Source organism: Pan troglodytes, chromosome 5 (assembly GCF_028858775.2).
Source record: "Pan troglodytes isolate AG18354 chromosome 5, NHGRI_mPanTro3-v2.0_pri, whole genome shotgun sequence".
Taxonomy (NCBI): Eukaryota; Metazoa; Chordata; class Mammalia; order Primates; family Hominidae; genus Pan; species Pan troglodytes.
In genome coordinates, this window is record NC_072403.2 from 157,728,839 (window position 1) to 157,747,673 (window position 18,835).

The 18,835-nt window shown below is 36.2% G+C and overlaps 1 protein-coding gene and 1 long non-coding RNA gene across 2 annotated transcripts in view; one reads left to right on the top strand and one right to left on the bottom strand.

The window, feature by feature from the left end:
* Positions 1-17,840, top strand: part of LOC129144335 (uncharacterized) — a 58,511-nt gene extending 40,671 nt beyond the window's left edge. The window contains exon 3 of the long non-coding RNA XR_008548682.2: positions 15,561-17,840. This is a non-coding gene — a long non-coding RNA (uncharacterized LOC129144335). The remainder of the gene's footprint in view (positions 1-15,560) is intronic.
* Positions 1-18,835, bottom strand: part of SHPRH (SNF2 histone linker PHD RING helicase) — a 124,969-nt gene that overhangs the window by 13,325 nt on the left and 92,809 nt on the right. The window lies entirely within an intron of this gene.

Genomic DNA, 18,835 nt, shown 5'->3' on the forward strand with positions numbered 1-18,835 from the left:
TCATCACTGGCCATCAGAGAAATGCAAATCAAAACCACAATGAGATACCATCTCACACCAGTTAGAATGGCAATCATTAAAAAGTCGGGAAACAACAGGTGCTGGAGAGGATGTGGAGAAATAGGAACACTTTTACACTGTTGGTGGGACTGTAAACTAGTTCAACCATTGTGGAAGTCAGTGTGGCGATTCCTCAGGGATCTAGAACTGGAAATACCATTTGACCCAGCCATTCCATTACTGGGTATATACCCAAAGGACTATAAATCATGCTGCTATAAAGACACATGCACACGTATGTTTATTGCGGCATTATTCACAATAGCAAAGACTTGGAACCAACCCAAATGTCCAACAATGATAGACTGGATGAAGAAAATGTGGCACATATACACCATGGAATACTATGCAGCCATAGAAAATGATGAGTTCATGTCCTTTGTAGAGACATGGATGAAATTGGAAAACATCATTCTCAGTAAACTATCGCAAGAACAAAAAACCAAACACCGCATATTCTCACTCATAGGTGGGAACTGAACAATGAGATCACATGGACACAGGAAGAGGAATATCACACTCTGGGGACTGTTGTGGGGTGGGGGGAGGGGGGAGGGATAGCATTGGGAGATATACCTAATGCTAGATGACGAGTTAGTGGGTGCAGTGCACCAGCATGGCACATGTATACATATGTAACTAACCTGCACAATGTGCACATGTACCCTAAAACTTAAAGTATAATGAAAAAAAAAAGATATTCCGGCATGCAAAGAAGCAAGAAAACATGACCCTTAATAAGTAGAATAATCAATCAATTAAAACTGACACAGAACTCACACGTTAGAAATAACAGACAAAGATATTTAAAAGGTGTTATACTCCATGTCCTTCAAAATTAAGTAGAGACATAGTACTTATCAAAATATTCAAATTAAAATTTTAGGAATAAAAACTACAATTAGTGAAATTAAAAAACACACTAGATAGGATTAATGATATGTTAGACATTGCAGAAGAAAAGATTAGTGAGTTTATTTATTTATTTATTTTGAGACGGAGTCTTGCTCTGTCACCCAGGCTGGAGTGCAGTGGTGTGATCTCGGCTCACTGCAAGCTCTGCCTCCCGGGTTCACGCCATTCTCCTGCCTCAGCCTCTGGAGTAGCTGGGACTACAGGCGCACGCCACCACGCCCAGCTAACTTTTTTTTTTTTTGTATTTTTAGTAGAGATGGGGTTTCACCGTGTTAGCCAGGATGGTCTCGATCTCCTGACCTCGTGATCCACCCGCCTCGGCCTCCCAAAGTGCTGGGATTACAGGCATGAGCCACCGCGCCCGGCCATAGATTAGTGAATTTAAAGACACAGCAATAGAAACTATCAGAAATGAATCATAGAGACTAAAACAAATTTTAAAAATCTTAACAGAGCATCTGAGAGCTGTGAAAGAACTTCAAGTGGCCCAGTACATCTGTAGTTGGAGTCCCTGAGTGCCAAGTGATAGGGGGAATGGATAGAAAAATAATGGCCAAAATATTTCCAAATTTGAGACAACTAAAATCTATAAATACAAAAAAAATGAAGAAACAACACCAAGACACAATAAACAATTTGTTCAAGACCGGTGATAAAGAGAAAATCTTAAGAGCAGCTCAAGGAAAAAGAAACACTATCCATACAGGAATAAAGATATGTATAACAGATTTCTCAACAGGAATAATGTAAGTGAGCAGACAAGAGAGAAACATCCTTAAAGTGCTGAAAGGAAAAACACCTTTAAACTGCTAGACCTAGTAAAATAGCTCATTTTTTTAAAAGTGAAATTGGAAGAACTTAGAGCTAGCAGATCATCACTACAAGAAATGTTAAAATATGTCCTTCAGTCAGACAAATGGTATCACATGGTATTATGGATCTACACAAAGGAATGGTAAGCACCACAAACGATAACCCTAAGAGTAAATACCTAACATTTTTTCCTTTATAGTTATATCTTCTAAAAAGATAACTGACTATTAAAACAAATTACAATGCATTCTGAAATTTATAAAAAGTAAATAAAATGTATATCAACAATAACATGAAGACTAGGAGGAGAAAAATGAAATGTACTAGTGTAAGTCTCTTGTACTGTACATGAAGTGGTATAATATTGCTTGAAGATAGACAATGGTAAGCTAGTAATATGCTGTAAACAACCACTAAAACAGGAGCAATAACAACAATGACACAAACCACATCAAAATAACTACATCTAATAAACAAAGAATTTTAAAAATATAATTAATACAAAAGAAGACTGGAAAAGAGAAAAGGGGGAACAAACGACACATGGGACAGAGCAAAAACAAACAGCAAGGTGATAGACCTAGGCCTTACAATATCAACTATCACATTAAATGTAAATATTGTAACTGCCCCAAATAAAAGGCAGAGATTATCAGAGTAGAAATAAAAAAATAAGACTATATTTTGCTTGCAGGAAGTGCACTTTTACTCAACCATAAGAAATCAATCAACACAATTAAAACATGTGTACAATATTTGCACAGACCTTCCACCAAAGATACATGGATGGCAAAGAAGCATATGATATGACATACAATATCATTAGTTATAGGGAAATGCAAATCAAAACCACAATGTGATACCACTATAGCCCTAGTAGAATGTCTAAAATTAAGGAATGACTATACTAAGAGTTGGTGAGGATGTGAAGAAACGGGAACATTCATACTTTTTTGTGTGTGGAAATTTAAAATGGTATAGAGTTTGGAAAACAGTTTAGCAATTTCTTAAAAAGGTCACCACACCTACCATATAATCCAGTCATTCTACTCCTATGAATTTACCTAAGGGGGAAAAAGCTTATGTTTACACAAAGACTTATTCATGTATGCTCATAGCCATTTTATTTGTAATAGTCAGAAACTGAAAAGAACATAAACATCAACAGATGAATGAATAAATATATTGTGGTGTGGCCATAAATGGAAAGTTACTTAGCAATATAATTTTTAAAAAAGGTTTATATATGAAACAATTTGGATGAATCTTAAAATAAATATACTTACTGAAAAAAGCCATACCAAAAAAAGTGCATGCTGATTGATTCCATTTATATAGACTTCTAGAAAATGTAAAATAATCTCCAGTGATAAAAAGCAGATCTGGTTGGGAAGAGGGGAATGAGTAGAGGAAAACAAGGGAGAGAGGGATTACAAAGAAGCATGAGGAAACTTTTTGGGGTAATGAATATGTTCACTATCTTGACTGTGGTGATGGTTTCATGGATGTCAAAACTTATCAAATTTAACATTTTAAATATGTGCTGTTGATGAAATGTGAATCATACCTCAGTAAAACTTAAAACAACAATGGTTTTCTGCTGAGCCTTTCTTCCTCTTCAATATTCAATAAATGTGTCACAGAACTACAGAAACCTTAAAGGTTCAAAATGCTAATGCCGGATGAAAGAATAATCTGGCATACTTTCAACAGGCATAGAGAACTGGAGTGATATGGTACTTTAGATTTCACGGCTCTTCATGACTGCGCGGATAGAAATGGACTTACTTGTGGTTGATCTTGACTTTGCTTTTCTCATTAGTCTGTATTTTTATGTAATTCATACCATATTAAAATGATAGTTTGATATTAACAAATATGCTTTTAATTATTATGGACTAAGTATTCTGGATAGTATAAAAAATACAATGCATGCAAAACAACCCAAAACTTTTCCTTGGGAGATCTTTGTATGTACATGTACTTATAGATGATCAGATAAAAACAAAATGTATGTCTAACCAATTTTGAAGAAATGAATCCCAATTTTAAATTGAGTAGAATGCTAACAACTCAATCTCACCCAATTAACCTGTGATATTAATTGTAATTTTCTCTGGAAGTTTAGTTGTTACATGTCTCTAATTGATCTGTATTTATTTTAGAAAGTGTTAAACTGTTCAAATGTTCAAATGATTGATAAATCATTGATTTTTATTTAGTATGGCACTAGACATCAATTAAAGATTTTATAGTTCAATTGCACATTGAACTATACATCATTATTATGTTCAGAATAACTTATCCATGTAGACAAATCGATGAGTGGAGATATTGACAGCAAATCAGAAATAAAATTGTCTGCTTTACAAAAGGTAATGTTAGAATGTATCAATTTCAAATAATGAAATAAATTTGTAATGCCAAAACAAAGAAATAAAACGGCAACCATTGTAAAAGTCACAGATCAAGCAGCAGCAAGACTTCAGTTAGAATGAGTAAATGATAGTGAAAATTTACTGAATTTGCTTCTAAATTATGTTGTTTCTGATTCCAAACCAATGTAAAAAGTTGTGAAGCTGTTGTAACAATACCCAAGCAGCTTTGTGGGCTGTAGATACCATAATGAAAAAGAGTAGCAGAATGTGTTGGAATGGCAAGAAGAGGAGAAAGTGCTTTGGGTCTTAAATTGAATTCTCTCTATGTTCTTTCTGAGTGGCAAATGTGAGTATGTTTTACAGATACATTAATGGTGTCTAAGGTGGGTTTTTGTTTAACCTATATTAGTCTCTAGACAACAATTAGCTTTTTATAATCTAAATTTGAATTTTATATGAATATAATTGCCTATACTGCTAACATCATTTTGAAACAGGCATTTATAGTTAATGAATTAAAAGTGTATTTCTTACAACTATCATACTCAATGGTGAAAACCTGAAAGTTTTTTCTCTAAGACCTGGAAAAAGGCAAGGATGTCCACTCTCACCACATCTATTCAATATAGTATTGAAAGTCCTAGCAAAAGCAATCCAGAAAGGAAAAGTAAAACTATCTTATATCATGCACATAACATGACCTTACATGTAGAAAATCCTAAAGGTGCCACAAAAAAATTGTTAGAACTAATAAGTGAACTCAGTAAAGTTACATTACAGTACACAGAATTAATATGCAAAAATTTGTTGTGTTTCTACACACTAAACAACCTATCCATAAAGAAAATTTAAAAAATATTTATAATAGCATCTAAAAGAATAAAGTACTTAGAAATAAACTCAACCAAGTAAGTGAAAGACTTGTACATTGAAAACTACAAAACATTGATGAAATAAAATTTAAAAGATACAAATAAATAGAAGGACATTCTGTGTTCATGGATTTGAAGAACTGATATTGTTAAAATGTCCATACTTCCCCAAACAATCTACAGATTCAGTGCAATCTTTATCAAAATCCCACTGGCAATTTTCCAGAAATAGAAAAAAGAATCCTAAAATTTACTTGAAACTACAAAAGACTCCAAATAGCCAAAGAAATTTTGAGCACTAAGAACAAAACCAGAGGTATCACATTCTATTACATCAAAACATATTATAAAGCTACAGTAATCGAAACAGTATGGTACTGGAATAAAAACAGATATATGGGACAATGAAACAGAATAGAGAGCCCAGAAATAAACCCACACATATATTGCCAACTGATCTTTGACAAGGATGCCAAGAATATACAATGAGGAAAAGATAATCTATTCAGTAAATGGTGTCGGGAAAATTGAATATCCACATGTAAAGCATGAAAGTGGGCCCCATATACAAAAATTAACTCGAAATGGATTAAATACTTACATGTAGAACTGGAAACAATAAAAGTCTTTAAATAGAGGAAAAAGTTTGCAGACATTGGACTGGGCAGTGATTTCTGGGATATCACACCAAAAACACAGGCAAAAAACAAAAAATAAACAAGTAGGATTACATAAAATGTAAAGCCTTTGCATAGTAAAGAAAACAATTAACAAAATGAAAAGGCAACCTAGGGAATGGGGGAAAATGTTTGTAGACTTTAATACCTACAACAATAGAAAACAACAACAAATAACTTGATTTAAAAATGGGCAAAGGACCTGAACCAACATTTATCTAAAGAAGACATACAAAATGACCAATAGGTATATGAAAATGTGTACAACATTACTAGTCATTAGTGAAATGTAAACGAAAACTACAGTGAGATATTACCTCATACACGCTAGACTGGCTATTATCAAAAAAAAAAGGAGAACAAGTGTTGGTGAGAATGTAGAGAAAAGGAATTCTGTACACTGTTGGTGGGAATGTAAATTGGTACAGCCACTATGGAAAACAATATGGAGATTTATCAAAAAATTAAAAATAGAATTGCCATTTGATCCAGCAATCCCACTTCTTGGCATATATCCAAAGTAAATTAAATCAGTATCTTGAAGAGATATCCATCCTCCCATATTCATTGCAGCATTATTCACAGTAGCCAAGATATGGAAACAACCTGTGTTCATTGACAAATGAATCGACAAAGAAAACATTATATACATGTATGTATACATATACACACACATACATGGATATAGATGTAAATGTAGACACACACACATACACACAGTGGGATATTATTCAGCCCATAAAAAGGAGGAAATTCTCCTATCTGTGATAATATGGATGAACCTGGAAGACAGTATATTAAGTGAAATAAGCCAGACGCAGAAAGACAAACACAGCATGGTCTCACTGATATGTAAAATCTAAAATAGTCATACTAATAGCAGCAGAGAGTAGAATGGCAGTTGTCAGGGACCAGGGGTGGGAGAATGGGGTGATGTTGGTCAAAGGTTGCAAAGTTTCATTTATGTAGGATGAGTAGATTTTGGAGAGCTACTGTACAAAAATGGGGCCTATGAATAACAATACTGTATTGTATATTTTAAAATTTGCTAAGATGGTAGAGCTTGTGTTAAATGCTGTTACCAAAAAGAAGGCCGGGCGCGGTGGCTCACGCCTGTAATCTCAGCACTTTGGGAGGCCGAGGCAGGCAGATCACGAGGTCAGGAGATGGAGACCACGGTGAAACCCCGTTTCTACTAAAAATACAAAAAAAAAAATTAGCCGGGTGCGGTGGCGGGTGCCTGTAGTCCCAGCTACTCAGGAGGCTGGGGCAGGAGAATGGCGTGAACCCGGGAGGCGGAGCTTGCAGTGATCCGAGACTCTGTCTCAAAAAAACAAAACAAAACAAAACAAAAAAACAAAAACAACAACAAAAAACAAAAAGAAAACAAAACAAAAATGGAGGAGGAAGAAACTTTTGGAGGTGTTGGTTAAGTTTATAGCATTGATTGTGGTAACAGTTTCATGGGAGTATACTTTTCCCCAAACATAGCAAGTTTACATAATAGCAAATATTGTGTCTTGTTTTTATGTTCACAGCATTTTGCACAGAGCTTGGCAGTTACATAGTAGATGTTGAACAATTTCTTCTGTGTTTCAGCTGTCAAACTCTGTTCTGAATGTGTGAGGTACTGTATTTATCTTTGAAACAGTATTTTCATTTCTGTGAAGTGCAGTTTCCTGTGTAATACTAATAAAGGGGTATAATCCTTATTTTCCTATTTTTTAAATCAAATTCTCATGAGTGTCTTAGAAAACCCTCTCACATGCAAGGTATAAGATTGCTTCTTTTTTCTGGATTTTAGAACTAGGTAGGCATGATGTATTATTAGTCTTTGTATTCCCAATGTCTGACACATAGTATATGCTCAGTTTATTTTAGTTGAAAGATTAAATGAATGATTAAGAGCAAATTGTGTAGTGTCCAATGTCACTGGACAGGAGTTTGAATCTAAGGATATCATGTATTGAACAATTATGTATGAGACCCTGTGCTAGAGCTGAGGATACAAAGGCGAATACAGGAATCTATCCAGCCTGAAAGAGGCAGATATGCGAACAGATCAATTATATATCTCATTGGAAGTGCTGTACCCCAAGTATGAATGAAGATCTATGGAATTACTAGTAAAGGAGACTAGATGATACTTGTGGCGAGACTTGAAAATGAGAGACTTGATTGCCAATGATTTGATTTACGCTAATCAAGGACAAAAAATCTTTAGAATAACATGTTGAACTTAACCAAGCCTGCTTGCAAAAGGGTAGACATAAATAAGATCAGGTTTCCAAAGGAATGGATGGATAAATGCAGATATATTGCAATGTATTTCCTGAGTTTAAGTTGCATAGCTCCTTCAACAAACAACTATTTTGAGTGATCTGGATAAGATTGACAGTGGTAATTTGTCATTTTGCAATAGCCCATGTTATTAAGAAGACAAAGAGGAAGGAGAGCATTCTGAGTAAAAAGAACAGCTTATGCAAAGGTGCACAGAAGTTGAGAGGACAGTGAGCTTAATGTGACCAGAGTTCTTAGGGGAGAGTGTCTGAGATGGACTGGGCTAGTTAATAAAGGACAAATTTTTCCCTCTTTAGGAGTTCAGGACATGGTCAATGTCAAAGAGGGGCCAGTAAATGTTTGTAATTAGGGAAGAGACATGATCAAAGTGTTTTCGAGAGGGTAAATTTCACAAGCAGCATCTTCTGGCGGCTTCTTCCTACTGTCCTTAGTAATTCATTAAGGAGCTGGCTGTCAGAAAGCAGGACTGAGACTCGGTAGGATATAAGTCAATGAAGAATTATGATTATTCATAGTGTATTACTAGCAAATTGTTGCTAAATAGATTTTGTTAAAATATCTTGTGATATGTGCATATCTATTATTTATCCACATAAGTAATTTGCATCATGTGAGTGTCTGGCTTGTGCTGTGGTCCCAGGAAACCTGCAAAGCAAACCATCATATATAAACTTACATTTCTTTATGTGAGTGCTTTATTATTTCATCTTGTTGACAGATTAGATCACTTCCCCTCTCCTTGTCGTATGACCATAACTTAAGACAAATCTCTTAGGTCTATCATCTATATTCTCACTTTGTCATTTCTTTATTCTTCATGTTTCACAATTCCTTAATTTAGACCCTAATTTGGGTTTCTTAATGTTTATTCCTTAGAGACATTTATTATTGAATAAGCCCCATAATTTTTACTTGTGCAATTCAAATCTCTAAATTGAAAAAGATGATAAAAAACAAATCAAAAAATTTTTAAAGTAAATAAAAAACAATTCACAAATCACCAAATCTCTCAACTGTAGAATGGCAGTTGTCAGGGACCAGGGGTGGGAGAATGGGGTGATGTCATGAAAACAAAATAATGCCTGTTCCTCAAAAAACCTGTGGAAATAAAAAATTAAAAATTAAAAAATAAAAAATAAAAACAGCAACAACAAAACAATAAAGCCTCTTGGAAAGAGGCTGTATTTAGCAATCTGGTACAAAGAAAGAAATGTTGGTTTTTTTTTTTTTTTTGGGTAAGCCACTTAGCTTATGAACAAAATAATAGCCCATGAATTAAATTTTAAAATGTTTGGAGAATAAAGCTAAGGTTAAAAAGAGAGAGAGACTGCATTCTTTCCAAGTAAAAAGCCCAAAGGGACCAAAGTTTGATGATGCCCTAGATTCTGTGACAGTCTACACTGAAATAATTATTTGTTCCTTTTGAATTGCCACGTTTTAGGTCATTAGTAGTGAGCAAATGTATTAATGCCACTATCATTTTTTGCTAATGTTCTTCTTTCTTCAGCCTAGTAATTTGAAACTATCAAATAAAATTTATAAACACACACACTCACACACACACACACACACACACACACACACACTTTGAGATCATGGTGCCTTTCTATTTATTTCTAGTATGGAACATTCAGAAACATAAATTGTAACATTTTTGTAAACTGCTATAATTTCATTATTTGGATTGAACATCTTCTTGCCCATAATTGTGACCATCTCAGGTACCTGGCTTAAGCCTGTTAGTTCACATATTGGCATTGCTATAGATGGAATTATTTCCCCATGCAAATTCAACTATTGAAGTCCTAACCCCTAATGTTATGACGTTTAGAGATGGGGCCTTTGGGAGATATTAGATTTAGATGAGATTATGAAGGTGGGGCCCTCATGGTGAGATTAGTGCCATTATAAAAAGAGATACCAGAGAGCTTTCACTTTCTCTTTCCCATGTGAGGACATAGAAGTAGATGAAAAGATGGTTGCTAAAAAGAGTTCTCACCAGAACCCAACCATGTGACATCCTGATCTTGGACTGCCAGCCTCCAGAACTGTGTGAAAATGGATGAATAAATGAATGAACGAATAAAATCTATTGTTTCCACTGAGTCTATGGTATTTTGTTATGGCAGCCTGAGCTGACTAAGACCCTGTTTAGGAGATTCCTGTCAGGATTTAGAAGCAGACGTTTAATTTCCATCACAGTTCAAGCTACTAGTCCAGCTGCAATAAGAAGCAACATGCATTTGAGTAAGTTCTGAAGCGGGCTTCATTTCAGGAGCTGTGCCTCAGTATGGGCAGAGGCCCGGGCAATCTCTCCAAGAGTTGGGTTCAGCTGCATCTTGGCTTACTGGCTGCCTCAGTGAGAATTTCTAAACAAAGCAGAATAGCAGGAAACCTCTGACCAGTTTACCTTTTATGCTTTCATTTCCTATTTTTTTTCTTTTTGGTAACTTTCTTTGACTTAAGGTGACAAAAGAGCACCTTTTGCAGAAGCTAGGACAATGTGGTAGAGTGAAACAAACCTGAATTTGGTGTCAGAAAGTCTGAGATTCACATCCAGGCCCTATTTGGAAATCTATGCATTTATGCATCCTTCCTCTGGTGATCTGATTCCATGGAGCTATTTTACAACTCTTTGTTGAACTTACCTGGTAGTCACACAAATTCTGTCCTGTGCACCACAAGCTCTATTGACTTCCCTCTTCCTCACCTTTATCCCCAAGGGGGAAAAACAGTTGCTTTCATTTGCCATTAATTTCAACATTCTTTTATGCCATATAAATTTGTGCTTCTTGACTTCTTTTTTGAAATGGTTGTAACATCTGTCTGCTTCCCTCATTGAATGTGTTAAACAAAATCTTTAATGTCTATTCATTTTTATATCTGTATGAAAGTCACACTTTAACCTTTTTCTGAAAATTATTTTTTAACACCCAGCTTCCTCATTTGGAAAATGGGGATAATAATAACTCTCTTATCCTCCTTTCTACATTTCTGGGATTAAACAAGTTATAATTAACTGGATTGAAATGATCATTAAGGGTTGAAAATGTGTCTTATCTACTTTTGTTTTCCTAACACCTTGGAAAGAGAATCTGCAAATCAAAGTGCTCTTTATGATAAAATACTAGACAAATAGGACGTGGTTTTATCATTATCAGACATTATTAGCAGCATGAATGGCAGCAACCTCTGACCTCCTTTTGGAAGTGGCCAGAGGGTTCATGTCAGGTAGCATTCAAAGAGCCAAAGGTGTAGAAGTCTCACGCTGGGCCAACAGGGACGTAGATACTCGACAGTGGTTTCCAATTCCAGGGAGGAGGCCACTTATGGAAGAGAAGGCTTAAAGGAGACTAGAAGATTTGCTTCTTGAGTTCTGGGTCCTTTGCCACCAGAGATTCAGGGAACAAAAGTGTTTTCTCCACACAAACATTAGCTTGTCTAGTACACAATCACTTGTCACTTCTGGCCTTTGCCTGTGCTGATTGATGGGGGAAGGTAGACAGAGAGGGGACAGGGGCAACATTTCTGGTATGCAAAAATCTTACAGTGAATATAAAGATTTGTCAACACACTTCAAGGTTGCCAACAGATTGGCCAGCTCTGTATTCTATTATCTATATTCAAAACACTTCAGTTCCAGCATATAAAATCTAAAACTTTTAAATGGGAAGTTAAAGCTCAAATTTGAGGTCACTATAGGGGAAATATTCTCTGCTATTTTTTAACTGTTTCAGTATTTTTAGTTTCACTTTTCTACTCTTCGTCACTCTCTGATCTCAGAAAGAACAGGTGCACTAAACATCTTGTTCATGAACATTACCAACTCAAGGTTCACAGGAAGGCAACTTGCATTCATTAGATGAGTATCCAAATTCATCCCTCTATCACACCGTAGTAGACTGATTAATGACCCCCAAAATATCAGGTCTTAATCCCTCCCTGTACATGTTATCTTATATGGAAAAATGACTCGTATAAAAGGAATTAAGCAAAGAATTTGAGATGGGGGAGATTATCCTGGATTAACCTGGTGGACCCTCCATGCAGTCACAGGTGTCACTATAAGAGAGAGGCAAAATGAAACAGGAGGATCACTTGAGTCCGGGAGGCTGAAGCTGCAGTGGGCTGTGATTGCACTGCTGAACGCGAACCTGGGCAACAGAGTCACACGCTGTCTTCGAAAAAGAATATATATATATATATATATATATATATATATATATATAGAGAGAGAGAGAGAGAGAGAGAGAGAGAGAGAGAGAGAGGTGAAGGAAGATTTGACACAGACAGAAGAGAAAAGGCACTATAACCACAGAGGTAGTTTGGAGTATGTCACCATTAGCACCAGAAGCTGCCCTGGCAACACTTTGATTTTATCCCAGAAAAACTGATTTCAGTTTCTGCTCTCCAGAACTGAGAGAATTAATTCCTGCGGTTCTAAGCCACTCAGTTCATGGAAATTTGTTACAACACTCACAGGAATTAAATACAGATACCTCCACAAAAACTCTCTTCTAGACTAAAAACAAAACAAAACAACTTTGCCAAGTGCATTAGTTTGCTAGGGCTGCCATAACAAAGTACCACAAACTGGGTGGCTTAAACAACAGAAATTGTTTTTCTCACAATTCTAGAGGCTAGAAGTTTGAGGTCAAGTTGATTTATTTTGGGTTGATTTCTTCTGAGGCCTCTTTCCTTAGCTTATAGATGGTGCCTTCTTCCTGTGTTCTGACATAGTTTTCCCTCTGTACCTGTCTGTGTCCAAAGCTCCTCTTCTTGTAAGAGTGGCAGTCCAATTGGATTAGGGTCCACCAATATGACCTCATTATACCTAAATTACCTCTTTAAAGGCATTGTCTCAAAACACAGTCATATTCTAAGGCCCTGGGGGTTAGGACCTCAACATACAAATTTTTTGAAGTGGAGATACAATTCATCCCATAATGCCAAGTAACATCATCTCTGTTTCTACACATGAGGAATGACCAAAGCCCACAACTCTGCTTAATATCACACAGCTGATAAGTTATGAAGCTTGGATTTAAACCCAAGTTGCTCTGACTTCATACCTGAGTTCTAAAAAAAATGTATTTGGGGGTAGAATTAACTTTGTTCAATGTTATTTTTTATTAGGAAGTTTTAATAGGTCACTTGTTTTCAGTCCGGCTAAGATGAGGTTATCAGTGTTAAGGTAGGACACAGGAAGACAGTCAATGAAAATTAAAGAATCAAGAGAAGATAATCTAGCTTTCTTAGAAGAGTACTGTTTTTTATACTTCATCCCTCTAGTCTTTTGCTTAGTATATTCAATCTGAAGCTGAAGAAGGATGTACAGCCTCAGCCGTCAATTGTTGCAATATAACAAAGAAGTCTACTGTGAAACAATCATTCTGATAGCTGATTTCTTGAAATGTCATTTTTGGGACAAATGTAAACATCTACAATGAACTATTTGTTATTTTTAGGAAAAAGTTAAAAATATTGAATTATAATTGTTTGCTTTATTATTCTTAAATAATAATGCCTCTCATATTTATTTCATGAGATATGAGTATGTTTAGTTTCATAAGAAACTGCTAGACTGTCTTCCAAAGTGGCTGTACCATTTTGCATTCCCACTAACAATGAATGCTTTACATCCTCACCAGCGTTTATTGTTGTCAGTGTTTTAGATTTTGGCCATTCCAGCAGGTGTGTATCAATATCTTGTTTCAATTTGCATTTCCCTGATGCATTCACCATCTATTTCCTTTTTTGAGATACCCGTTAAGGTCTTTGGCTCATTTTAAATCAAGTTGTTTATTTTCTTATTGTTGAGCTTTAAGTATTTTTATGTATTTGGATAACAGTTCCTTATCAGATATGCGTTTTGAAAATATTTTCTCCCATTCTGTAGCTTGTCTTTTCATTCACTTGACAGTGGCATTTGCAGAGCAGAAATTAGTTTGAATGAAGTATAGCTTATCAATTCTGTTTTGGATTGTGCCTCGGGTAGTGTAGTCAAAAAGTCATTGCCAAACCCAAGGCGATCTAGATGTTCTTCTATGTTATTTTCAAGGAGTGTTATAATTCTGCATTTTAAATTTAAGCCTGTGATTCATTTTGAGTTAATTTTTGTGAAGGGTATAGATCCAGTGATTTGTGTATGGATGTCCAGTTGTTCCAGAACCATTCTTTGAGAAGACAATCTTTGCTTCATTTTATTGCCTTTGCTCTTTTATCAAAGATTATTTGGCTATATTTATGTGGGTCTATTTATGGGTTTTCTATTCCTTCCATTGATCTAGTTGTCCTTTCCTTTACAAATACCACACTGTCTTGATTACTATAGCTTTATAGTAAGTCTTGAAGTTAGATACTATCAGTCTTCTGACTTTGTTCTTCTCCTTCAATATTGTTTTGGCTACCTTGGTTTTTCTTTTCTTTCTTTTTTTTTTTTTTTTGCCTCTCCATATAAACTTTAAAATTAGTTTGTTCATAGTCACAAAATAATGTGTTGGGATTTTACTAGGGATTACGCTGAGCCTATAGATCAGGTTGGGAAGAACTAAGGTCTTGAGAATATTGAGCCTTGCTATCCACAAACATGGACTATCTCTCCATTTATTTAGTTATTCTTTGATTTTTTTCTTCAGTGTTTTGTAGTTTTTCTCATGTAGATATTGTACATATTTTGCTAGATTTATACCTAAGTATTTCATTTTTGGGGGGTGCTAAGGTAAATGGTATTACATTTTTAATTTTAAATTCTACTTGTTCATTGCTGGTATATAGAAAAGCAATAGAATTTTATATATTAGTCTTCTCTTACAACCTTTCTATAATCTCTTATTAGTTCCAGAAGGGTTTTTTTGTCAATCGTTTCACATTTTTTTTTTTTTTTTTTTTTTTGAGATGGAGTCTCACTCTGTCGCCCAGGCTGGAGTGCAGTGGTGCAATCTTGGCTCACTGCAAGCTCTGCCTCCTGGGTTCACACCATTCTCCTGCCTCAGCCTCCTGAGTAGCTGGGACTACAGGCACCCACCACCACACCCAGCTAATTTTTTTGTATTTTTAGTAGAGACGAGGTTTCACCATGTTAGCCAGGATAGTCTTGATCTCCTGACCTTGTGATCCACCCGCCTCAGCCTCCCAAAGTGCTGGGATTACAAGCTTGAGCCACTGCGCCCGGCCTCAGATTTTCTACATACATGATCATGTCATCTGTGAACAAAGACAGTTTCATTTCTTTTTTCCCAGTCTGTATACCTTTTATTTCCTTTTGTTGTGTAGCATTAGCTAGGACTTCAAGAACAATGTTGAAAAGGACTGGTAAGAGGGAGTATCCTTGCTTTGTTCCTGATCTGAGAGGGAAACTTTCAAGTTTCTCACCATTAAATATGATGTTAGCTGTAGGGTCTTTGTAGATATCCTTTATCAGGTTGAGGAAGTTTCTCTTTATTTGTAATTTACTAAGAGTGTTTATGAAGAATGGGTGTTGGATTTTGTAAAATGCTTTCTTTTTGCACCTACTGATATGTTCATGTGATTTTTCTTCTTAGGCTCTTCATTCGATGGACAAAAACCACAAGATTATCTAAACAGATGCAGAAAAGGCCTTCAATAAAAATCCTCATTCCTTCATGTTAAAAACTCTCAATAAACTAGGTATTGAAGGAACATACCTCAAAATAATAAGAGCCATTTATGACAAACTCACAGCCAGTGTCCTTACTGAATGGGCAAAAGCTGAAAGCATTCCCCTTGAAAACCAGCACAAGACAAGTTTGCCCTCTATCCCAACCCCTATTCAATATAGTATTGGAAGTTATGGCCACGGCAATCGGGCAAGAGAAAAAAATGAAGAGTATTTAAATGGGAAAAGAGGAAGTCAAACTATCTTTTTTTGCAGAAGACATAATCCTATATTTAGAAAACCCATTGTCTCAACCCAAAAGCTTCTTAAGCTGATAAGCAACTTCAGCAAAGTCTCAGGATAAAAAATCAAAGTGCAAAAATTGCTATACACCAACAACAGGCAAGCCAAGAGCCAAATCATGAATGAGCTTTGATTCACAATCGCTACAAAAAGAACAAAATACCTAGGAATACAGCTAACAAGGGAAGTGAAGGACCTCTTCAAGGAGAACCACAAAGCACTGCTCAAAGAAATCAGAGATGATGCAAACAAATGGAAAAACATTCCATGCTCATGGATAGGAAGAATCAATATTATGTAAATGGTCACACTGCCCAAAGCAACTTATAAATTCAATGCTATTCTCATTAAATTACCACTGACATTCTTCACATAATTAGAAAAAACTATTTTGAAATTTATATGGAACCAAAAAAGAGCCTGAATACTGAAAGCAATCCTTAGCAAAAAGAACAAAGGTGGAGGCATCAGGCTAGCTGACTTCAAACTATACGACAGGGCTACAGTAACCAAAATAGCATGGTACTGGTACAAAAACAGACACATAGACCAATGGAAAAGAATAGAGAATCCAGAAATAAGACTGCACACCTACAACTGTCTCATCTTTGACAAACCTGACAAAAACAAGCAATGAGGAAAGGATTCCCTATTTAATAAATGGTGCTGGGAGAACTAGCTAGCCATATGCAGGATATTGAAACTGGAACCTTCCTTACGCCTTACACAAAAATCAACTCAAGATGGATTAAAGACTTAAATGTAAAACCCCAAACTATAAAAACACTAGAAGAAAACCTGGGCAATACCATTTAGGATATAGGCATTGGCAAAGATTTCATGATGAAAACACTAAAAGCAATTGCAACAAAAGCAAAAATTAGCAAATGGGTCTAATTAAACTAAAGAGCTTCTGCACAGCAAAAGGAACTATTAACAGAGTAAACAGACAACCTACAGAATGGGCGAAAATTGTTGCAATCTATGTATCTGACAAAGGCCTAATACCCAGAATCTATAAGGAACTTAAACAAATTTACAAAAAAAAGCAACCCCATTAAAAAGTGGGCAAAGGACATGAACAGACACTTCTCAAAAGAAGACATACATGTGGCTAACAAACATGAAAAAAGCCTTCACGTCACTAATTATTAGATAAATGCAAATCAAAACCAAATGAGATACCATCTTACATCATTCAGGATGGTGATTATTAAAAAGTCAAAAAATGACAGATGCTGATGAGGATGTGAAGAAAAAGGAACACTTTAATACTGTTGGTGGGAGTGTAAATTAGTTCAACCATTGTGGAAAACAGTCTGGTGATTCCTCAAAGACAAAGAGGCAGAAATACCATTCTACCCAGCAATCTCATTACTGGTTATATACTCAAAGGAATATAAATCATTTTCTTATAAAGACACATGCACATATATGTTTATTGCAGCACTATTCACAATAGCAGACATAGAATCAACCTAAATGCCTATCAGTGATAGATTGGATAAAGAAAATGTACATATACAACATGGAATACTATGCAGGCATAAAAAGGAATCAGGTCACGTGCTTCGCAGGGATATGGATGGAGCTGGAGGCCATCATCCTTAGCAAACTTACACAGGAACAGAAAACCAAATACTGCATGTTCTCACTTACAAGTGGGAGGGAACAAAATGATGAGAATACATGGACACATGGCGGGGAACAACACACACTGGGGCGTGTTGGAGAGTAGGGAGAGGATCAGGGAGAATAACTATTGGATAATGGGCTTAATACCTGGGTGATAGGATGATCTGTGTAGCAAACCACCATGGCACACATTTACCTATGTAACAAACCTGCATATCCTGCACATGTATCCCTGAACTTAAAATAAAAGTTGGAAATAAAAAAAAAAGAGTGATTATGTCAGGGACTAGGTGGTAGCTGTGGAGATTATGAAAAGTGGTCAGAGTCTAGATGCATTTTGAGGGTGGGCTTGATTGGCTGGTGGATTAGATGTGAAGGATGAGAGAAGAAAAAGGTACTAGGATGACTCTAGAGTTTTTGCCTTGAACAAGAAAAAAGGATGAATGCCATTTACCAAGATTATAGAAAATAGCCAGTCTGTTTATTCTTACACTATCAATTGACACAACTTCCAGTTAATAAGTTCATTTTATTTTCTGAAAGTTACAGGAGAAGACTTTACTGGTTATGACCTTATATTGCTTTAATGGTCATCTGTAGCCAAAATCATGGACATAAATTCTGACGAGGGTTCCTGGTAAGCCTCCCATTCCTGCTATGAGAAGAAACCAGCATGCCCATGCTTCCCAGCAGCATACTGTAATTGCTAAGTGTCAATGATGATGTCAGTTTTAGTGTCTCAGTAACAGTTGTTAGAGGAAGGAAGGAAGGAAGGAAGGAAGGGAGGGAGGGAGGGAGGGAGGGAGGGAGGGAGGGAGGAAGGGAGAGGATGAAAAAAAAAAATGAAAAGTTAGAAACTATGTAGTCCCAGCCTCTAGAAGCCAGAGGCATGAGGTCTACTTAGGGTCCTCTTGAGACAGGTGAAGACTTTTCAGTGTCACAAAATTAATACCACAAAGTGATATTATGTTAGTATTATGACATCAAAATGTGTGGGCAGGCTGGGCACAGTGGCTCACGCCTGTAATCCCAGCACTTTGGGAGTCTGAGGCAGGTGGATCACCTGAGGTCAGGAGTTCAAGACCAGCCTGGCCAACATGGGGAAACCCCATCTCTACTAAAAATACAAAATTAGCAGTGCATGGTGGAGCAAGCCTGTAATCCCAGCTACTTGGGAGGCTGAGGCAGGAGAATCATTTGAATCCAGGAGGAGGAGGTTGCAGTGAGCCGAGATTGTGCCATTGCACTCCAGTCTGGGCAACA